The sequence below is a fragment of the Herpailurus yagouaroundi genome, unplaced genomic scaffold, assembly GCF_014898765.1.
Source record: "Herpailurus yagouaroundi ecotype Mexico unplaced genomic scaffold, PumYag 189, whole genome shotgun sequence".
NCBI classification, from domain to species: Eukaryota; Metazoa; Chordata; class Mammalia; order Carnivora; family Felidae; genus Herpailurus; species Herpailurus yagouaroundi.
The window spans coordinates 17543536-17548140 of NW_024412420.1; positions in this window are offsets into that span (position 1 = coordinate 17543536).

The window sequence follows — 4605 nt, forward strand, 5'->3', positions numbered from 1 at the left end:
AAAAAAAAAAAAAAAGAAAAAGAAAAGGCAAGAAAGAAGCTCTTAGATTTGCAACACATTGAAAAACCGGGAGAGCACCCTGCCTCGCTGGATCTCGGCTTCCCGCGAGGGCCTTCCGGGTTTTAGAGCGAGCCTCTCGTTGTTCTCAAAGCCCCTCACCTCCGCCGGGTTTAGGATCCGAGGAGTCCGAGCAAAAAGTTCTCCCCCTGGGCCGTAGCAAAGGGTGTCAGGGTGGGAGTTGGGATTTCTATAGAAGCAGCAGCCATCCCCCCAACCCTGGTGTCGGTAGTTGGGCCGAGGTTAGGGTGGAGAGCATAATCCCGTTGGGTCTGAGCGAAGGGGCTTCCGGGGCGAAGTGGGAGCCGGGAGACCGCGCTTCGCGCATCCCCCCTCGGTCTCTGCCTCCGGTCCCCTGCCAGCTCCCCCTTTAATTTTTTTTTTTTTTTTCCCTCTCCTTTAATCTAATTTCTTCCAACTCCACCTTTGTTGTTACCGGCGTCACGCCCGGACCAGCCAATCCCCGCCATGCAATCAGCTTGTCAAAAAGACTCGGCCAGCCCTGGGAAAGCAGGCCGCGGGCGCTGCTCCCCCCTTCTCCCTCCAGCGGCGGCGGGGAGCCGCGAGGGGAGCCTGGCACCCGGGCCTCGTCGCCTGAGCCGCCCCGGGGCAGCCTTCGCGTAGGCCTCCGGCACTCCACCATCCCGCGGAGCGGGTGTCGAAGGGCCTGGGCGGGGACCACCAGCCACCCTCCCGCTGCTGTCGGTTGCGGTCGCCCGTCCCGGCCTCCCCTCCTCAGAGGAAGGGTTGTCGGGACGCTGGGAGCCAGAAGACTGAAGAACGCCTGCTTCCAACAGACGAGCCTGCGGTCTGGGCCGTCGCTCCCCGGGCAGCGCCATGCCTCCAGACTCCCGGGGCCCGCGGGCTGCCAGTCTCCCACCCCGACACTGCTAACTGCCCACATCTCGTCCGACTGGGTCACCCGCCCCTTGGACTCTCCCCTGGCACACAGCCTTTTCTATCCTCACTCAGCGGCCTCACTGCTGCTGTAATTCCTCATGTCTCCTGGGAGCAATGAGATTCCTTTCCCAGGACTTCCACAGCCCACATCTGCCACGTTTTACAGACAGGGAGGAAAACCCTGTCAAAGATCTGGTGTGACGGGATTTTTTAGTTGGCAGGGCACGTAGGAGACGCCGATTTACCTTGATGCTAATGAAGCTTAAGCTAATGGGCCCTGTTTCGCAGGGCCTGTGAGGTGCCCTGTACTTAATTTTGTTTCCTCATTTGATATTATTTTTGTTAAAGACCCCCCCACCCCCCAATTATACAAGTTAGGTCTCCACAAATCCGGCTCTGCCCTTGCAGCATATTTAGAGCATTTTGCTGTAGGATCAAGCCATCTCACACTGTACTTGGAGAAGGCAGGGACTGACTTTCTTATTTCGACTGGGAAAGAGCAAAGCCTTTGGAGTTAGAAGTCCCAGCTCCCAGTTTCTCGGCTTTCCCACCTTCTTAACTGTGTGCATGTGATCAAGTCTCCTACCCTCATCTGATTCCAGTTTCCTCATCAATAAAATGAGAACAGCAATCCTATGTTTTCTGCTTTCCCCCTCGGGGGTTGGAGGGTCAACTGAGATGTTATTCTACGTAAACTGTAGAATATTCTACCGTGTCACTTGCCACAATTGAGAAACTTAGATCCCAAGAAAGTTCCCCAAGTCTTCCACATACAGATCTGGAGTCCAGGTGTCCTGGCTCTCGTCCCTGAACTTCTTGGCTGGGCCAAGGGGCCTTTCGGTAAAGTGCTCTGGAATAAAACAGGATGAACATGAATCATAAAAATGATTATTATTGATTTTTCATTCCTTGGGCAGCAAGAATCACGGCTGGCACTCTTCCCACTTGGAAACCAATTGGCTTGTTTTACATCTATTGCGTCTCTGGTGAGGTCAGGAGTCTAGGACTTGGGCTATGGGCCAGAGCATGAGGGAATCTGCCCTTGGTCCTTTTTCTTTGCCCCCTCTCTCACTTTACCCTCCCCCCTTTCCAGTTTTCTGCCCTGTACCTTGAAGCAGAGCCTCAGCATTCCACAACTCCAGCCCAAGCTGGTGACAAGGCATAATCTTAGCTACACACTCTCCACTTGGCCCCAGCCCTTCCTTCGGTTGCCAGTATCCCAGCACCCGGCTCATATCAAACCCCTAGTGTGCCTGGAATGCGTTAGCCAAAGTGTGGTACTTGAATTCCTAGTGTACGTGGAGTCATTTTTATTTATTTGATGCTCCACAATGAATATTATTTTCCAAGTTATGTGTATTTTATTTTATTTAATCAAATTTTTTTAGAGAGAGAGCATGAGCAGGAGAGAGGGGCAGAGAGACAGAGAGACAGAGAGAGAGAGACACAGAGAGAGAGAGGGAGAGAGAGAGAGAATCTTAAGCAGGCTCCACACTGAGCTTGGGAGCCCAACACAGGGGTTGATCCCATGACCCTGAAATCATGACCTGAGCCACTCAGGCGCTCCAGAACGTTTCTTTTTTCTTTCTTTTTTTTTTTTTTTAACGTTTATTTATTTTTTGGGGACAGAGAGAGACAGAGCATGAATGGGGGAGGGGCAGAGAGAGAGGGAGACACAGAATCAGAAACAGGCTCCAGGCTCCGAGCCATCAGCCCAGAGCCCGACGCGGGGCTCGAACTCACGGACCGCGAGATCATGACCTGGCTGAAGTCGGACGCTTAACCGACTGCGCCACCCAGGCGCCCCCAGAACGTTTCTAATACACATTAAAATACACATAACATTGGAGCACCTGGATGGCTCAGCCAGTTAAGCATCGATCGGACTCTTGATTCGGGCTCAGGTCATGATCTCACGGTAAATGACTTTGAGCCCCGAGTCAGGCTCTGTGCTGACAGTGCAGAGCCTGCTTGGGATTCTCTCTCTCCCTCTCCCTCTGCTCCACCCTTGCTGGTGCTCTCTCTGTCTGTCTCTATAAATAAATAAATAAATAAACAAACAAACAAACAAACAAATAAATAAATAAATAAATGTTTTCAAAAAATAAATGTTCCATTTTTAAATTTTTATTCAAGATAATGACATAAAGCCTCCATTTTTCCCCCCTGAGCTACTGTTCCTTATTTATTTTTTCTTTTTTATTGAGGTATAACTTACAGATAATGAAGTACTCACATCTGAAGTTCACAGTTTGATTTTTACATATATATTTTTAATATTTATTTATTTATTTGAGAGAGAGAGAGAGAAAGAGAGAGAGCACGAGCCAAGGAGGGGCAGAGAGAGAGGGAGACACAGAATCCAAAGCAGGCTCCAGTCTCCAAGCCGTCAGCACAGAGCCCAATGCAGGGCTGGAACTCATGAGCTGTGAGATCATGACCTGAGCGGAAGTCGAAGTTGGATGCCTAACCGACTGAGCCACTCAGGTGCCCCTGATTTTTACATACGTATACATAGTATATATATATATACCATGTAACTAACACCCAGATCAAGGTATGGAATGTTTCTAGCATCTAGCAAACTTACTCAAAGTCAATATTCCCCTCCAAATATCACCAGTATTCTGAGCTCCATTGCCATAGATAAATTTAGCCTGTTTCTGGAGTTCACGTACATGGAATTATACAATATGTATTCCTTTACAGCTGGCCTCATTCACTCAATGTTACGACTGCGATCAATTTGTGATGTTGCATATAGCAGAAGTTCGATTTTCGTTGCTATGTAGCGTTCCATTGTATAAATACACCACAGTTTGTCCTTTCTACTTTTTTTCTTTAATGTTTATTTATTTTTGAGAGAGAGAGAGCTCGAGCAGGGGAGGGGCAGGGAGAGAGGGAGACCCAGAATCCGAAGCAGGCTCCAGGCTCTGCGCTGTCAGCACAGAGCCCGACTTGGGGCTCGAACTCACCAGCTGACCTGTGCGGAAGTTGGATGCTTAACCGACAGGCCCCTGTCCTTTCTACTTTTAATGGTCATTCAGGTTGTTTCTAGTTTTTGACTATTAAGAATAAAACGGCTTCAAACATTTTTGCACGTATCTTTTGGTGGATATGTGCATACATTCCTCCTGGGTATATTTCCAAGAGTGGAATTCCTGCATCATAGAATATAAATATATTGGACATTAATGATATCGCCAAATGGTGTTGTCAAGGTTTTTGGATTTGGGCCGTTCTAATAGGTGTGTAATGATATCTCTTTGTTTTAATTTGCAATTCCCTAATGCATATGACGTTGAATATCTTTTCATAGGCTTAGTTGCCCTCTATATATCTTTTTTGGTGAGATGTCTGTTCAGATTTTTTGCCCATTTTTCAATCAGGTTGTTCATTTTCTTATTGTTGACTTTTATGACTTCTTTATATATTTTCAATAATAGTCCGTTATCAGATGTATCTTTTGCAACAATTTTCTCCCAGTCGGTGGCTTGTCTTCTCGTTTTCTTGACATTGTCTTTCATAAAGCAGAACTTTTTAATTTTAATAAAATCCAGCTTACCAATTATGTCTTTCATGCCCTTGGTGTTGTTTTATCTAAAAAGTGATCACCGGGGCACCTGGGTGGCTCAGTTGGTTGAGCGT